The 20,725-nt window shown below is 34.2% G+C and overlaps 1 protein-coding gene across 6 annotated transcripts in view; it reads left to right on the plus strand.

The window, feature by feature from the left end:
- LOC106884336 (voltage-dependent T-type calcium channel subunit alpha-1G) overlaps positions 1-20,725 on the plus strand; it is a 1,091,242-nt gene that overhangs the window by 533,616 nt on the left and 536,901 nt on the right. The window lies entirely within an intron of this gene.

The raw sequence follows: 20,725 nt of genomic DNA on the forward strand, positions 1-20,725 counted from the left end.
ATTTTAATTTCATTTTTCTCAATCTGTAGTTCCGAATTCAAATCTCATCAAGGTTTATTTTCACCTTTCATCCATCTCTCCAGGGTTAATAAAACAAACACTGATACAATTGTAATATGTTTCTCTGTGCATTTTCTCTTTATTCTTTTAGTTACTTTAGGCATTGGACTGCAGTCTGAGTCACTGCTTTAACCCTTTTGTTACCGTATTTATTCTGAAATGCTCTGTATTTTTTTCAATTAATTTTCAATATAACAAAGAATTTAGTAAAATAACTTAGTTATCATTAAACTGGTGTTAGGAACATAAATTGTGATTAAGGTTTGGTGGAAGATTTTAATTCAAACCTTATGGAAACAAGACATTTGTACTACAGAGCCAGAGGCAGTTTCAGCCGGGTTGGTATCAAAATGGTTAAAGGGTTTAGTCAAATAATTATCTCCACTTTTTGTCAGAGATGACCTGGAAGTTGTCGCTCTTCGATTACTACCACAAACAGCAGTAGGTTTCTTCAGCTGAATACACATCATTGATTGGTTAAAATTACCCAAATACGACAACTTTAACACGAGATAACTTCTAAAGTACGAAATTTTGTCCAAAATGTTGAAAGTAAACCATGTTCATCATGAGAAATTACACCAGTAAACGAAGTTTCAAACTGTTCAGTTAAAAAAAAAATAATTAAAAACTCTGTGAGCCAAACTGAAGAGATCCAAAGGATTTAAGCGAACCAACATTGGTTGTTAAGTGAGGGTAGAGGGACAAACACAAAGACATACAGATACAAATATTTATATATGTGATGAGTTTTCGCACAGTTTCTGTCTACTACAATCATCCATAAAGCATTGGTCATCCAGTAGCTATAGTAGAAAGCACTGTCCAAGCTGTTGCTGTGCAGTAGGACTGAAGAGGCCAAAACCACATGATTGTGAAATAATCTTCATAACCACAAAGCCATATGCCTGTCTGTGCCTCTACCCTGTCTAGGAAATCAATGTTCGTTCAGAAGAAGGGCATGAAATCAGCAACTGCTGTGAATTACTTGAACGTGACTAATTGACATGCACATACTTAGCCTTACCTGTATCCATTCTGCGTTCCATCCAGCTAATCCAGTGAAGCTTACTTCAGTGAAAGATTGTGTCAAGTGCTAATTTTTGTTCATAAAAGTGAAACCTCTTAAAAGAACTTGAAACACTAATAATTTTTAAATTTCTCATGTCTAAGATGTATCAATTCAATTTCAAGTGACTTGATACTTTTGTATTTCTGTTTTGATTTGGGTTCCTTTTTTTTTTCTTTTGCATTATTTTTGTAGTGGGGTTGGGAATTGATCTTATATAATAATTTCTATAGTTGTGTGGTTAAGAAGCTTGTTTTGCAACCAAGTTGTTTGAGGTTCAATCCTACTACACAGCACTTTGGACAATGATTTCTACAAGTGCTGAAAAGTTCCTGGCTTTAAGGGTATCATGAAAGGCCTAGTTGGAGGTCCAGTCTTCTGAATTTTTTTACAGCGCTTAGAAAAACTGAAGGATTGCTGCAATGAGTGTGTGAATCTGAGAGAGGGATAAGTTGAGTAAAATTATAATTAACTAATTAACTGATCATCTTGTATTTTCTTTTACCCAAGGCTGGGAATTTTTCAGCATCCCTCATATATATATATATATATATATATATATATATAGTCCAACCCATGCTAGCATGGAAAGCGGACGTTAAACGATATACACCTATATTGTAATAGGGCCAAATAATATCACCTGCTCTACATCTTAGAATGTGCTTCTTCCCCAGATTTATGTATTTCTACAAACCATATATACATATATATACACGAGGAGATGCTGAAAAGTTCCTGGTATCCCAAAAGGCCTGCCTGGAGGCCCAACCTTCCAAGTTCTTTTACAGAGCTTAGAAAAACTGAAGGACCACTGCAATGAGTGTCTTAATTTGAGAGGGGAATATGTTGAATAAAATCATAATTAACTTATCCTCCTGTATTTTTTTTACTCAAAACCAGGAACTTTTCGGCAACATTTAATGTGTGTTTTCCATGCTAGCATAAATTGGATGGCTTGAGAGGAGCAGGCAAGACATGGGGCTGCACCAGGTTCCATAGTCTGTTTTGGCATGGTTTCTACAGCTGGATACTCTTCCTAATGCCAACCACTTTAGAGAGTGCACTGGGTACTTTTTAAGTGGCACCAGTGCTTTTTATGTAGAACTTTGGTTAGTCCCAATAAAGAATCTCCTTCAGTCATACATTCTAATGTGGCTTAGTAGTCTCTGCAAATTAGAATATTTGCATGAACTGTAACATCAGATTTTCACTCCTGAATATAAGAGCAACAGGTCATCATGTGGTTATTTTGCATGCTAGAAAAAGTAATCAAATGTTAAATGTCTCCTTACTGTCATAAGACAGTAAGGAGACATTATGCATTATGCCTTGAACAAAAATGGTATGAATATGCTTTTAATTTCTTTGATAATAGGTCGGCTTAATAAGGGCTGATGTTGAGCTTGTAGTGAGAACCCAGCTGAGATTTGAACCATTGCTCTCATATTTTCCCAGTCTAGAACCACAAATTGATATATTTACATTAAAAGAAAAGTGTTGCAATAAAAGGCACTAATGCCTATGCAAATATGACTTAACCAATCCACATTGGCTGATATATTATAGCTGGAACAGCAATCTTCAAAGGAAACATGTTAGTTTTCCCACCAATCAATCTGGCAAAAGATTTTTAAATGTTTGAAGCTGATAGTAACTAATAGGTGAGTGAATTCAACTTTAGTCAGACCTATCCCAGATTTACACAGGTCATATTGCTTTTGCCCATTATGATAGTCTCTCATCTTTCTCACCTTGCTTAATTTAATGGAATAGAGAACCATCAAGCCATCTTTGGGATTCTATGTCACTTGTCTCAACAAGCTGTTCTCTTTCTCCTCACTTTCACTTGTAAGTAACATGTTTATGTTTTAATCCAGTGCTTCTCAAACTATCTGATGTGGTGTACTGACAGTTCTTTTTCCCCCAATGTGCCAAAGGCCGGTAATATTTCTTAGTAATATTAATTTATACCAGAAACAATATATATAATGAATAGAATAAAAGTTGACAATTTTTTATCTTATATTTATTTTGTAAGCAAATAATACAATATTACATAAGCATTTTATAAGCATTTTATAATGTTACTTTCTTTTCTAGAAACTTGCCATGTACCAGCAGCTGATGGCTGATGGACTGGCACCGGTCTGCAGACCACCACTTTAAGTAGCACTGTTTTATTACAGTATCCAGCAAGTTGTATACTGAAAATTCCTAACTTCTAGATTCATTGAACACTGATCTATTAATTTATAGAATGTAGATTTGTACATATAACAATGCAGGTTTATAAAATGCTAGTGGGTCCCATGAATATTTCATGGAATTAATAGTAAACCTATTGGGTTATTTCTGAAAACTTTATCCAAAAAAAACCTGAAAGTGTAGTCTGTGCTGTGTCTGAATGGAAAGATTGTTGCTCATCTGCTACTCATTAGAAAGTGAAAGAAATTGGAATACTATGGTTACCTAATGAACTTTATATGTACACTTTATGCACAATTTTATAGATTTAATACACAGCACTCATAAGATAAATATTTACTCTTATTTTTCCATTTTTCTCATAAAAAATAAAATATACCATACATATACAACCTTTACTTAAATTACATATATCTGCCATGTAAATAAGCGTGAATATTTCACGGAATTGCACTTATGCACATACATTATGTGAAAGGTGATATAAAAAATTTAGTTCAACTTTTTTAAAAATACACTTTTCACTATCCAATCACTGCTCCCACCACTACCATCATCATCATCTCTCTCTCTCTCACCCTCTCTCCCTTCTCTCTCTCCCTGCTCTCCCTCCCTTCTCTCTCTCCCTTCTCTATCTCTCCTCTTTCTCTCCCTCCTATCTCTTTCTCTCACCCCTCTTTCTCTACCTTCTTTAACCTCACTATCAGAACATCACCCCACTGCTAAAATTATTATGTTCCCCCACCTCACATCATGGACGCTTCTCTCTCTCTCTCTCTCTATCGCTCTCTCTCTCTCTCTCTCTCTCTCTCTTTCTCTCTCTCTCTCTCTCTCTCTCTCTCTCTCTCTCTGTTTCTCTCCGTCTTTTTTCTCTCTCTCTCTTTTTTCTCTCTCTCTTTCTCCTTCTTTCTGTCTCACTCTTCACCTTATCCTCTTTTTCTCTCTCCTTTTCCTTCCTCTTCTCTTTCCCTTCAACTAATCACATGAAAGTATGACAATTACATTTTCTCTACTCCATGTCATGGACAGTTTTCTCTCCCTCATTTCCTCCCTCCCTCTTTTTCTCTCTCCCTCTTTTCTTTCTCCCTCTTTTCTCTAACGATGTGAAAGCATTACCAATGGGTTAAGTAAAACAATGACAACCAGAATTGTTATAAGATTTGGAAACTCAAATTTTAGTGCAACCATTGTCTACACACACAACCATAATAACTTGTGAACACCCTAAGAAGAATATATGAGGAGGTGTGGCTGTGTGGTAAGAAGTTTGCTTTCCAACCACATGGTTTCAGATTCAGTCCCACTGCATGGTACCTTGGGAAAGTGTCTTCTTCTAAAGCCTCAGAATGACCAAAGCCTAGTGTGTGGATTCACTGGAGAGAAAAGGAAAGAAGCCCATCGTATATATATATATATATATATTTATATTTATATATATATATATATATATATATATATATATATATATATATATATATATATATATATATATATATATTTGAAGTAAAGCAACAAAAATTCAATAGGTTATAGCAGTACGTACGTTTCGTACAAACTTCATTTATTTATGTAGTGAGAACACCACATAAGATGTGCAATGAAAATGTACTCCTCAGCTGTATAATGGAAGTTCATTTTAGAAAGTCATTTTGTAGATGTGTGCAAAAACAAGAGTAGGAGAAGAAGAAAATACCATCTTGACTGGGCTGTTAATCAACAGTCTAGTGAATCAAACATAAATTCAATTTCTATATATTCTAATTGGAAGGGTAAGATAGCAGTAATTTCAATTTAGAGGAAGGCAGATTAAGTAGTAGTGGACAGAATCATGCTGCTAAGTCCACATGGATTTTAATCTCGGTGCTGGCATGGCAGTATGTCGAAAAAGCTCACTTTGCAACTACGTGGTTTTGAGATTCAGTGTCTTCTCACATAGTCCTGTAGTTAGCCAATACCCTATGAGTGAAGTTGGTAGATTGAAACTGTATGGAAGACCATTGTGCGTGTGTGTGTGTGTGTGTGTATCTTTGCATTTGTCCCCTATCATCACTTAACAAATGATGTTAGTTATTTTTATATCCCTGTAACTTAGCAGCTCAGCTAAATAGACTAATAGAATAAATACCAAACTCAAAAAGAAAACCATAACCACTAGGTGCAGGCATGGCTGTGTGGAAAGAAGTTTGCTTCCCAACCACATGGTTCAGGGCTCAGTCCCACTTGTGGTACCTTGGGCAAGCCCTGGGTCGACCATAGCCTTGTGAGAGGATTTCATAGATGGAAACTGAAAGAAGCCCTTCGTATATATATGTATATGTGTTTATGTGTGTGTGTGTCTGTGTTTGTCCCCCACCATCGCTTGACAATCAATGTTGGTGTGTTCATGTCCCTGTAACTTAGTGGTTTGGCAAAAGAGACCGATAGAACAAGTACTAGGCTTATAAAGAATAAGTCTTGGCATCGATTTCTTTGCCTAAAACCCCTTAAGGTGATGCTCCAACATGGCCACAGTCAAATGACTGAAATATGTATAAGAACTACAGGGATTTATTTGTTCAGCACAAACCCTTCAAGGTGGTGCTCCAGTATGGCTGCAGTGTAATGATTAGAACAAGTAAAAACCAAAAGATACAAGACGAGCCTTCTACACCTTTTCTGTAACCTTATTAACTCCCATTTTTACAAGCCAAAACGTCCAAAATATAATTATTGTCTTATTCAAAGAAAATTATTTGCTGCTAAATCTTTCGAGCTCTGTTTGCCAATACTATTGTATACTCTACCTAAGTTACGATTATATTCAATACACATACACATGTTTTAAACAGATATCTTTAATTAGTAGTCTTGTTTATTAAAGCCACAGGAATTCATTAACAATAATAAAAAATCCACAAATTATAGCTTTAAGATTCTTTTATTTTCATATCTTTTGAGAGTTAATGAAGAATGTTAGAAATAATACCATAGGGGGTAGTCAATGTCTCAAGGTGTGTGTGATAGATGGTCATTTCTGGAAAAGTTTCAGATGAGAGACTATGAATATTTTTCCCAAATTATTGGTCTAGCTGGCTATGAAACACAGAAACAAAAACAAAACTAAACTATTGATTTGATATCGGGTCAATAGAGGAACATATATGTGATCTTTTCCTCTTCAAGGGAAAGTAACCAAATTTTCAAATTTACCTCAAATGACACATAAACATCTTCAAAACAAACATTGTGAAAACCTATCAAACAACACACATACAACACACACACACACAAACACACACACACACACACACACACACACACATGTATACATGCACACACACATGCACACAAACACACACGCACACGCATACATACATGCATATATACATATGCATGTGTGTGTGTATGTGTATGTGTGTGTTTGCATGCATATATACATATATATATAATATATATATATAGATAGATAGATACATACATACATACATACACACATACAAACATACATACATACATACATACATACATATATATATATATATATATATATATATAAACAAACAGTAAATGACTATATGCATATATACGTACAGGTATGTGCATACCGACATCCACCTGTATGTATAAGTGCATATCTGGGTACAGTACATTGCAAACAAAACGTAGACGAGAAAACACACAAGCCACATAGAGAACATTCTTTTTCATCAGCTACCCCCGTTTTAACACCGGCGTTTCGAAGAGCTAAAACTAATGTGCCAGCAGTATTTATTTTCATGCTAAAATTTATTATGGAGTATACCCCAAGATTTTAACTGAAGCTGTATTTGTAAATTCAATATTTTACTAGATACAAAAGACATACATGAATGCTATCATATTTATACTATCTCTCTGAGGATAGTGAAAGCTAGATTAACTGGACAATGCTACTTCAAGTATTCACTGCCAATCAGTTGCCTTATATTTCACTGCCACTGCAAAATTATATTTACATTCCACTATTGCCATACATGAAGCAATGACGTACCAGCTGTGTTTAAAATTTACTGTTGGTATACCACAAAATGTTAGTTATCACTGCATTTGTACCATATCTTCAGCATACAAGTCAATGTAGTATATAGTGAAAACATGTAATGTAAATATTCATATATCATCATTGTCTTACTAAATCCTTCTGCATTTCACATGAAATCTTTAGCTCTCCAAAGTCATCTTGGTGTATAAGTCAATCTACCCTTTTTTTCTTTTTCTTGGTTGTAAATTTTAGTTTGGATAATTCAATTTGTATACTGGGAAATATGGTAAATTCAATAAAGGCAAGCATAAACAAGTATTATTACAATATGAATAGTGTCGTTTTGTTTTCAAATCTTGCATGGATACATATTGAGCTTTGAGGAAATATTAACATACTTGGCAAAAGAAGAGGAAGGGTATCTAGGCTTAGAACGTCTACTTCAACAAATTCTATCCACCCTATGCAACCATGGAAAACTAGATGTTAAAACAATGTCTCTCTCTCTCTCTCTCTCTCTCATATACATACATATATGTGGCCGTTGCCAGTACCGCCTGACTGGCTCCCGTAGGATTTTCGAGCGAGATCGTTGCCAGTGCCCCTGGACTGGCTTGTGCGGGTGGCACATAAAAGACACCATTTCGAGCGTGGCCGTTTTCGTCCGGGTGACACGTAAAAGCACCCACTACACTCTCTGAGTGGTTGGCGTTAGGAAGGGCATCCAGCTGTAGAAACTCTGCCAAATTAGACTGGAGCCTGGTGTTGTCATCCGGTTTCACCAGTCCTCAGTCAAATCGTCCAACCCATGCTAGCATGGAAAGCGGACGTTAAACGATGATGATGATGATGATGATGATATATATATATATATATATATATATATATATATATATATATATATATATATATATATATATATACAGATAGTCAGTAACGACTCCTGCTGGGCTCGGCTGCTCTGCATTGACAAGGGGCAGCACCCTGAAACTAGTCTAGTCTGCAGATGCCAAACCAGCAAGGGGACCTCCCCTGTTCAAAGGTTATAAAGGACACAGATTCGTGTGTCACATAGCTAGCTAGAGGCGATGGCCTCTTGGAGCTAATCCACGGCAGCATTCGTCCTATATTCGTCCTATATTTGGGACTGCCATGTTGGCTTGGTGATAATTATTAATATATATATATATATATATATATATATATATATATATATATATATATATATATATATATATATATATATATAGCACTTAGGTATTGTGAGACTAATAACCTGGTACAGAACTCAACATACGCATGTTTCAGAATAAAATGTTAGCTGAGTATAGAGTGGTAATAAGGAAAAAGAGCTGACAAAGAAATAAGTGATTATGTTACGAACTTCATTAACTTACAGCTATAAGTTGTAATGTACTCATAGTTAAGTGCCTGAAAAACACCATATACTTTCATCGGACCCTCGAATGTGAAGTGCGATTCATTTGGGGAAGAATTACAAATGTAATGCTTTCCCAAATAAATTGCACTTCAAATCTGAGGTTCTGATGAAGTTATATGGTGTTATTCAAACACTCAACTATGTGTACATTACAACTTATAGCAGAAGCTGTAAGCTAATGCAGTTTGTAACATAATCATTTATTTCTTTGTCATCTCTCTTTCTTTCATATATATATAAATGCTTGTTTTTATGCTAAGTTATACATAAATCCAACGTAGCATTAAAGTAAGGTATTACTCAATACTTTTCTGTTGAGTGCATGTTCATTAAATTTTTGTAAGAATTGAGGTCAGTTTGAGCAGGCTAGCTGAATCTGTGAAGCCATTGTCTCTTCAGCATGGCTGTGTGGTAAGAAGTTTGCTTTCTAGCCACATGGTTCTGGGTTCAATATCACTGCATGACACCTTTGGCAAGTGTTTTCTACTACAATCCCAGGCCAGCCAAAACCATGTGAGTGAAGCTGGTAGGCAGGAACTGAATGAAGGGCATTCTATTAGTCTATTTTACTGAACTGCTAAGTTATGGGGGGACATAAACACACCAACATATGTTGCTAAGCAATGGTGGGAGACAAACACAAACACAAAGACACACACACATAATATATACATATATGATGGGCTTCTTTCAGTTTCCGTCAACCAAATCTACTCACGAGACACTTGCCCAAGGTGCCACACAATGGGACTGAACCCAGGGCCATGTGACTGGCAAGCAAGCTTCTTAACACACGGCCACTCCTATGTATGTGTGTGTGTGTGTGTGCATATATCATACTAAACACTAATCGCCTGATGAAAATTAAAATCAATAAATTCACCCCTCAAGTAAAGCCATTTGTGTGATATTGCACTGACACCATGATATAAAATATAGTTCACCCCATTTACAGAATATATTTACAACACATTAATAATTCAGAACTAAATAATACTTAAGGTCCCTAAAAGAAGCCATTTCACTTCTGGACTGACACAGTCTTTTTGATGTTGAATGGTTTCAAAGAAATGAATTTTAAATTATTAATTAGATGGATTATATACAACTCAAATCACAGATATTTCTTCTTTATGATTCATAGAAATAACAATGATTGTAATAATGTAAAGCTGAAGAATATCATAAGACTTTCTCAGAGAAATAATTACTCATGTGTTAATAATCATTTGTTTTAATGTTATTATTGTACCACAAGATAACAGTCTAAAGATATCTTCTGTAATACTGTACAGTGCTGGAAACAAAACATTGATAATGCCACAGTAATTTATTAATTGAACTTGCTGCTAAGAACACATTAAGAATGTAACTCAGTCTATTTTACTTTAGCCCTTCTTAATAGCTGGGTTTTAAGTTGTATCTCTGTGATGCCGTATAGGCAGAATCATTAAAGTGTTAAAAAAATGCCTTTCAGTTTTCCTTCTGGTTCATTAGCTTCTGAGTTCAAATTCTATCAAAACCAGCTTAGCTTTACATCCCTCAGACATTGACAAAATAAAAGTGCAGATGTGGCTGTATGCTTAAGGAGCTTGCTTCACAACCACATAGCTTTTAGTTCAGTCCTAGTGTGTGGTGCCTTGAGCAATTGGTTTTTTTCTATAGCTCCAGGCTGACAAATGCCTTGTGAGTGAATTTGGAGGTTGGAAACAGCATGGAATCCTGTTGCATGTGTGTGTGTCAAGAAGACCAATATGCCACAGCAGATTTCCTACTGGTGCTGATACCACATAAAAAGCACTGGTGCTGGTTTCACAAAAAAAGCACCAAGTACATTCTGTGGAGTGGTTGATGCTAGGAAGGGCATCCTGCCAAAAAGAACAAGCCAGAACAGATAATGGAGCCTGGTTTCAGTCATTTGACTGTGGCCATGCTGAAGCACCACCTTTAATTGAACAAATTAAGCCTAGTACTTATTTTATTGGTCATCAGTCTCTTTTGCCAAACCACTAAGTTACGGAGATGTGAACAGACCATCATCAGTTATGAAGCGATGGTGGTGGACAAGCACAGACACAAAGACACACACACATAAGCATCTATACATATATACGAAGGGCTTCTTTCAGTTTCTATCTACCAAATCCACTCACAAGGCTTTGGTCAGCCCAAGGCTTTAGTAGAAGACACTTGCCCAAGGTGCCACACAGTGAGACTGAACCCGGAACTATGTGGTCGGGAAGCAAGCTTCTTAGCACACAGCCACTTCTGTGCCTATATATATATATATATATATATATATATATATATATATATATATATATATATATATATATGATCACAGCTGTTGGATAAGCAGTAATGTGGAACTCTGACTAACAGTTTGTCAAGATTTTTTCAGTTGTAATAAACGTATATATTTATACATACATATATGTGTGTGTGTGTGTGTGTATGTGTGTTAATTAACATATGCAGTATTAAATTTATCTATAATATCTACTATATTGACAAATATGGTAAGAGAATGTATTTTTCTGAATTATGGATACTAAGGCAAGTATATATTTATATAGGTGTGCATGTGAAGGTAAATGAGTGTGCTCTTGTCTCCTTGTTTGAACATGACATTATAGATGTAAACAAGTGTCCAAATCATATAAGCAATCTACCATGGAAACATTTCTGGCTATGGAGAAATATCACCTAACTTAGAAATGAGTTGGTGACAGGAAGAGCATCCCAGCTGTAGAAAATTTTCCTCAATGAACTCTATCTACCTATGTGAGCATGGTAAAATGAATATTAAAATGATAATAGTACAGTTTACTGCATCTGTGTATATATTTCTCTAGTTACATTCTTCAATTTGATTAACTTGTCTCATTGGTATTTTAACTTCAGTTGTTTCACCACCTAACGAATCAATCACAATTGGCACAGCAAAGGTCATAACTAATTATACGATTTTCAACCACTGATTCATGGCACACTTGTGTGCCTAATATGATCTGCAATTGTGCCACAATTTCTGAGGCAAATTAAAAGTGCCAGGATACACTTTAGCATGTCTTTTCCTTTTTTGCCACAAAACGTGACATGCAACCATCTCTATTTTGAAACATTTCCAACTTGTTTTTATTTGATAAAATACTTGTATTGTACCTGGGAAGGGTCATTATGTCAATAATAAATACACATACTGATTTTATTCCAGTTTTTTTTTTTATTATCATTAGTCATTTAGTAGTTAGTCAGTTTTTATTATTATTAGTCATTTAACCATTTGACTAATCGATTTTTTGATTAGTCATTTGGGCACTTAATAAATCAATTAGGTTTCTCAGAGTCCTTTCATTGCTATTCACAACTTCATCAATTATACATCCTATCTACTTCAGACCTGGATTGATTGACCATGATTGACGAAACTATTAATCAAACATTTGATTAGTTAATTGATTAAATGGTAAACTAATTGACTAACAGTGATTTCAAATTTTGGCACAAGGCCAGCAGTTTTTGAGGGGAAGGGGAAGGCATTTACATCGACTCCATTACTTGACTGGTACTTATTTTATCAACCTTGAAAGGATGAGAAGCAAAGTTCCCTTTGGTGGAATTTCAACTCAGAGCATAATATCTGATGAAATGCCACTAAGCATTTCGGCATGTTAACTGATGTGTCATCTTGTCACCATAAACTAACTGACTAATAATGATATAAAAAGAAGTGAAATAGAATCAATGCATGTGTTCATTATTGGCATAATGACCCTCCCAAGTTACAACAAAATTTGTTTCAACAAATGAGTTCACATTAAAGAATCTTGCAAACTCAATAGAAAATCTTTTATTGTAATAACAAGACTGAAAAGGCTGAAAATCACTGCACCAAATTATATGGAGCCTCTATACAGGATGGTCATGGCACAAATGCCATTGGTAAAAGGTTTGCTCAGTCAGATATGATCTGGGACTAAATAAAAACATCCCAACTGGCGCAATCTTCAAATTTTACCTTTTTTTTTCCAGTGATTTTCAATTTTGATAGTAGCTTTTACTTTTTCCAGTTTCATTTATTGTATGGTGTATGAATTAAGTGATTTTTCTCTCTGCGATAAGCTAAATCAATCATCCATACCTTATAGGTAGCCTTCTGGCTAGATATAAACACACTCACACACACACAGACACACACACACACATATATAAGTATGTATCTATATGTATGTGTGTGTATGTAAGTGTATATATATATATGTGGGTGAGTGTGGGTGTGTGTATAAACATTTGTGTATATTTATATACATATATATATATATACACACACAGACATATACAAAATATATTTCCTGGCCAGTTATATGTTCTCTCTCTCTCTCTCTTGTGCACTCTTTCCCCCTTATGCACACACACACACACACACACACACATGTGTATATGTATGTATGTATGTATGTATGTATGTATGTATACACACACATAAGTATTCCTTCCTAGCACTTGCATTTATATTAGTCACAGTTCAACAATTATTATGTAGCCTCTGTTTTCATTTGCCACATTCTGGAAACATATATTTAGATTCTGATTCAGATAAATATCTAAAAGTTCTTTTTGATAGACATATTTTGATATTAAAATTTATATCAGAAAGCATTTTTGTTTGATTGCCATTGTGTATGACACCTAGCGAGGTTTTTCTTTATTTTCTCCCCAACAAGACAGTGTCAAGAGATTGGTCCCAAAGTACATTTGCCTTGTTGTTTTCATAGACCTTTTAATTTTATGTGATAGACAAAAGGTTTGTTCTTGCATAGGAAATTCTACAGTATGACTAACACACCAATGTAGAAAGCACCCAACTACTGGTTGGAATGTAAACATTTTACCATCTGTGGTAACAAAAGCATAGGAGGTTATGCATGCACGTTCATGTGCACATCTACATACACACACACACACTCATTCATACACACACATATATATATTTGTGTATTTATGTGTGAAAAGTAAGTGAATTGGGATGAGTAATCTTAGCATTTACTTTATGAAGTACTTGCACAGATGGTGGTTATCTGAAAATTGAAAGGTGGGGACTCCCTAGGAAGCTCTTGCACCAGTAATCTGAAAATCCACAAAAAACATCCATAGAATATATATAATAAAAGAACATCAAAGAATGGAGTTAGCTAACTGCCTTTATTTAGTTTACAGTTGTTTCATTAGCCTCATCATAGAGAACTAGACATTATTATATACAACCTGTATTAGTGTATTGAACTGTCATTGTGATATAGGACAAATTATCTCATCAAATTCCTCAGTTACTCTTTCGTCTGTTTCAATCTCTTTCGGCCTGTATTGTAATTGCCTATTTCGTGTGTGTGTGTGTGTGTGTGTGTGATTGGTTTCCATCTACCAAATTTACTCATTCCTCAACCCAGGCCACACAATGGGACTGAACTCAAAACGATGTTGTTGCAAAGCAAGTTTCTTAACCACCCAGCCATACCTGCACCTATAATTATTCATTTTTATTCTGTCTAGACTTGGGCTGAATTAGTAGAAAATACCACTCAAATGAATACATGTCTCAAACATAAGAATTCTACAATTACTCTTGGTTATTTCTGATGAGAGGATATTTTTTCACCCTGTATTGTGTCATTTCTTAATCTAATTTTACTCTGCTCAGCTGCAATGAATAATAAACCATTCCTTACAAAAATTTTCCAGTTCTCTCTTTATCATGGAATATTGCCATTTGCTTGTTAGTTTTGTTAATATTTTTCCTTCACAATTCAGTATTTCGCTATATTTCATGACTGTCTTCTACTTCAGTGCTTGTGTGTTTACACCTGATGTCTTCTCTGAAGATTGAAAGCTTTATTTTGTTTTTTTGGTGTTTAATATTTTTCTTTGTTAATTCTTCAATATTTTCTATTAGATACTTTGTAATTTTTACTGTAGTTATTTGATGACAATATTCTAATTACAGAAATCCTTTACTTGCTTGTGATTATGGTGAATGTAATATCTGAATGCTAGTGTTGGGCTGGCACTAAATTTTCTTGTTATTTTCTTTATTATTATTTACATACTCTCACTCATTTAACATTTCTTTTTACTTAATAAGTAGATTATTACTGTAATTCATTATTGAAAACTCTACACCTGTGTTTCAAAATTTCTTTTTCAATTTTTGGTGCACTAAAATCAATTAAAGATATTGCTGGTTGCACTTTATGAGGGAAATTAAAGATTACTAGTGCACTTCACATGGAAAGTAAAAAAAATTCTGGTGCACTGCTCATCTAAAATTTTTACAAGAAAGTCTGCTTAATGTTAAAAATTGAAAAATTATTTTTTAAAGAATTGCTTCTTGCTCTGTTTTATCGATCATCATCATTGTTGATGTCAATATAACATTCAATTTTTTCTATGATTGCATGGGTCAGACAGAACTCATTGAGGCAGACTTTCTATAACTGGGTGTTCTTCCTGTCACTAAACATCACTTGTTTCCAAGCAGGGTACTATTTCCATCTCGCTGATCATATTTTCATGGAAGATTGGAAACAAAAGACATTGTACGGTAGTGACATTCATTTACAACTCTCAAGTGATGTCAAAACAAGGAAACAGAAAGATACATGCATATATACATAGAAATACTTATTCATAGCTATACATGTGTGTGTGTATGAATGCATGTATGTGTGTGTGTATACACACACACACACACATACACATATGTATATACATATTGTTTGCTTTTATGTCCAGTTATAGTTATAATAAGATTAATTTTACATTTATCTGCTGAGTTACTCTATACTTTTGTCGAGTACAAATTTGTTATTCTTAAACAAGAATGATGTTGACAGTGACTTCGAAGCTTCTCCATAATAACCAGGCATAAAAACCTAATTATTGTCCCACTCAAACTCACACACCCAAGGAAGATTTTAATACAGCAGAGACTATATAAAGTCAAGACTAACTATAATGCATCAGAGTCTGATGATGGCTTAGCTGGACAAAACTTCAACATCACTGTCAACAATAAGCTTGTTTAAGAATAATATATATATATATATATATATATATATATATATATATATATATATATATATATATATATATATATATATATATATATATATATGTATATATATATATATTTGATGATTGCTTCATCTGGGCACATGACAGCTATCCCATCAACACACACACCACACCCCATCATAGCACAATCCCTCCATTGATGAGTCATCGGATGACTTTTAAGACCAGATGCTGACTGACAGGGTTTAAAACACAAGCGACAGATATTATTTAAGTTTCTTCTACATCTTCGCCCTTTGGAATCTGATTCTGAAGGAATGGTTTTGCGGACTAGCATATGTCTTTTAAATCAAGATAATGTCTTACAAGTTTTGTATGTGTGTGTGTCTGTGTGTGTATAGAGTGAACTTCATTCAGTTTCTGTCTACTAAATCCACAAGCAAGACTTTGGTCAGCCCAGAGCTCTAGCAAAAGACATTTGGTCAAGGTGCCATGCAGTGTAACTGAACCATGTGGTTGAAAAGCAAACTTCCTAAACATATAGTCATGTCTCATGCTTGTCATCTAATGAAATTATGAATAACACCTTGTTCAAGATAGTCAAGAATTCATATGGATTTTCTAAAACCTTAAATTCATCACCATCATTATCATCATCATTATCATCATCATCATCATTATCATCACCATCATTTAATGTCCGTTTTCTATTCTGGCATGAGTTGGACCGTTTGACAGGAGCTGGCTAAGCAGAAGACTGCATCAGGTTTCAGTCTGTTTTGGCAGGGTTTTTACAGCTGGATGCCCTTCCCAACACCAAATTATATTTATAAAAATCTGTAACACAGAGATATACCTTGTGCTGCACCAGTTTACCATTTGATCATTATTATTTAGAGTATTGAGATGTGTTGTAAACCTTTGAAAGAATAATTAGTTCTTATGTCATAATGTTTAATTCTGTAATTTTTGCTTTGGCCTCCTGTTATACATATGCAGCAAATTGGTAAAATCATTTGATTGTTGGTTAGAATGCTTTGCAATATTTATTCCAGTTCTCTTCCCTTTGGGTTCAAATCCTGCTAAATCCTTCATTTTCCAACCTTCTGGAGACAATTAATAAAGTTCTTGTCAGGTATATGAATAGATTCTGTTCTCTCTCTCTCACTCTCTCTCTCTCACTCACTCTCTCTCTCTCTCTCTCTCTCTCTCTCTCTCTCTCTCTTCCTTTCTTTCTCTTTCTCTGAATCATCTATGTTGTGCTTTGAGTAGAATCATGGGGCAGGGTCCATTCACAACATTCTTTATACCAGAAGTGAAGCTGGGTAGAGTGAGGTGCCAGCAATGTCTTCTAGACAAGCAGATCTTATCCTGAAACTGTCGAAAGACATGCTGATGCATTATATAAAGTGTAGAACAAAAAATGAAAAAAAAAAGGACTCTTATACATCCATTTCTTCAATGTCATCATCATCGTCACAATAATAACCACCATCATAATCATTTTATCCTTGATATCTTCAGTGAATGATTCATTATTATCATCATTGTCATCACAATAATCATTATCATATCACCATCACTGATTACCATCCTCATTACTGTCATTAATATCATCATCATCATCATCATCATTGTCCTAATGACCCTTACCGTCATCATCACAACGATTGCTGTCATCGTTATTGTCAGCATCATTATCATTGTTATCGTCACAATTATCACTGTCATCATCACCCTCATCACCAACATCATCATCATCATTCTCATCATCATCATCCTCATCCTCATCATCATCATCATCATCCTCATTACAATGATTGCTGTCATCGTTATCATCACCATCATTATCATTATCATTACAATTATCACTATGATCATCATCACCCTCATCACCAACATCATCATCATCACCATAATCGTCATCACACCCATTATCATTATCATTATCACTGTCTCAATGATCCTTATCATCATCATCATCGTCATCATCGTCATCATCGTCATCACAATGATTGCTGTCATCGTTATCATCACCATCATTATCGTTATCATCATCACAATTATCACTATCATCATCATCACCCTCATCACCCTCATCACCAACATTATCATCATCATCATCATTATCATCATCATCATCATCATCATCAGCACAATGATTGTCATCTTTATTATTCATCTTCAATTTGGAAGACAAAGTTGTAATGAAAGTTATCATAAGAAAGAAAAAAAAACAATTGAGGAAAAGTAAATAAATAGTAAATAGCAGTGCTGAATGTAGTGGTGGAGATGGTGGTAGGCAAGAAAACGGTAAATAAAATAGTCTGTGAATGGTTCTTCTTTTAATACAAACGTTCAAAGAATCTCTTATATACTTAGTTCTGCTGCAATGAACATCTGACTGATAATAATAATTTTTTTTTTTTTGTCACCTACACTCTTCATCAGTGATACAATAATACTATTAATAACATTAATAATATTGCTACTACCAATACTATTAATATTACTTCAAGCATAGGCACCACCAGCACTACTACTACTACTACTACTACTACTACTACTACTACTACTACTACTACTACTACTACCACTACTACCAGCACAGTTAATAATAATATCAATATATCATAATGGTGATATAATATTTTTGCATAAGACGTTCCTAAAAACTGTTGCTAAAGACAAGATAACAAGCTGCAAGATTCACACACATACACAGAAGCACACATAAGTATACACAGGCATACACACACACATATATAAACATACTTTTTCACACACATGCACACAGACAATCATATATACATATATATATAAACAATATATGAGTATATGCATATATATGTACGTGTATGCATATACGTTCATCTACATGTACATATAGATACATAACTGGGTACATGACGTGGCAAAAGAACATGGACAAAATGGTAAACAACGTGCAACAAACAAGCAGGCCACATAGAAACATCCCCTTCATCAGCTGCCACCATTAAAACTCCAGTGTTTCAAAGAATTAAGGCAGTACGCATTGTTAAAATGGTTCTTCCCATGAACACAAATTAAATTGTTTTTGTGGAGGGTTGTGGCGGACGGAAAACAAGACAGGAAAACGAAACGGTGAAATAAACAAACAAAAAGGCTGTACAGCCAGACGCAAACTGTGTATGTATTGAACGCTGTATATATATATATATATATACAAATATATATATATTCATATATACATATGCCTATATCTGAACTTCTATGTATGTATGTATGTATGTATGTATCTATGTATATATGTATATATATATATATATATATATATATATATATATATATATATATATATATATACATATATACACACATACATATATACACATGCATATGTACATACATACATATGTATGTATGTATATATGCATATATATATATACATACATACTTATATATATATATATATATATATATATATATATATATATATATATATATATATAATGGAGAAATTATACAAAATGTATAAACAAATGATGAGTAAAGCACCGGCACAGTTTTGATTTCTTGTTGCTATCCGTAGATTTATTGCAGAAACTTTGTAGTGGCAGTTAATCTGAAAAAACTATTTCTTCAATTTCTCATTAATTATTATTATTATCATTATTGTTGTTGCTGTTGTTGTTACTTTTATTATCATCAACATTACCATTATACTTTTTAGGTTTTATTTTTTATTTTTCACTTCTCTTAATTCTTTATTTTCTTAGGTTTTGTTTCGGAGTTCAATCAAGTTTTTCTTTTCTATTGTTCTTTATCTTTTTCTTCTTCACAATTATCACTGTCTTAGTCATCATTATTATTGTCAAACAAAATGCCTTATGATATTTGCCTTAAAGAAGTGGAATGATAGAAGCATTCAAGCCTTGGAAAAACTGCTTTGGGGTATTTGTTTTGGCTCTTTACATTCTGAGCTCAAATCCATTGAAGCTGACTTTGCTTGCCATCCTTTCCAGGATTGAAAAAATAAGTTTGGACTGAGATTATATAATCGATTTGCTCTCTCCCATTAAAAAATCGTTAATCTTAGGCTGGTGAGCTGGCAGAATCGTTAGCACATCGGGAGAAATGCTTAGCAACATTTCACCTGTCATTACATTCTGGATTCAAATTCTGCTGAGGTCAACTTTGCCCTTCATCCTTTCAGGTTCAATGAAATAAGTTCTTATTATTCAAGAAGAACTTGGAATTTTTTTACTTTTTATTTTTATAGAGGGGGGTAAAGGAAGTGTAAGAACATGTCAGATAATCATGGACCCCAAAATCAATGAACTAGCTAGACCCCTTTCTCACAAGTCTTGTATACCATAGCCATTTTCTCAGATTGTTTTGTTTTTTTTATTTCTCAATATCCAGATATCAACTATTACCAAGTGTGCAACAGGAAACTCTTAGTTTGAAAAAAATCAAAGTTGATTAGGTTATCTAAGTTGATTAAGTTAATTGTGCAAATATTAACAGACAGCAATGACATCTTTGACAAAATTTGGACTCAGTGAAACACGATCTAAAGTTTGGTGCTTCAGCAGTTGAACAATAAGGATATCTATCCTGCAGGGGATTTATGATTTCTATTCATTTCTAAACATTTAACAGACATTAAATGATGATGGCTTCTGTAATCCTAACCCACCTACATGTTGCTCAATACCAGTACAGTTCCATATTCTGGATAATTATTGGAACAATACTGGACATATTTTATGAAAACCATTTGCCATTCTTATGTACAAACCCTATAGGCATTTCCTCATTTTTCCTTGTTACTTGCCAGTTGAGAATCCTCTTGTGAAAAATAGACAGTTGGTGTGTTTTCCTTCAA

This window comes from Octopus bimaculoides, chromosome 6, assembly GCF_046866305.1.
Source record: "Octopus bimaculoides isolate indiv1 chromosome 6, ASM4686630v1, whole genome shotgun sequence".
Taxonomy (NCBI): Eukaryota; Metazoa; Mollusca; class Cephalopoda; order Octopoda; family Octopodidae; genus Octopus; species Octopus bimaculoides.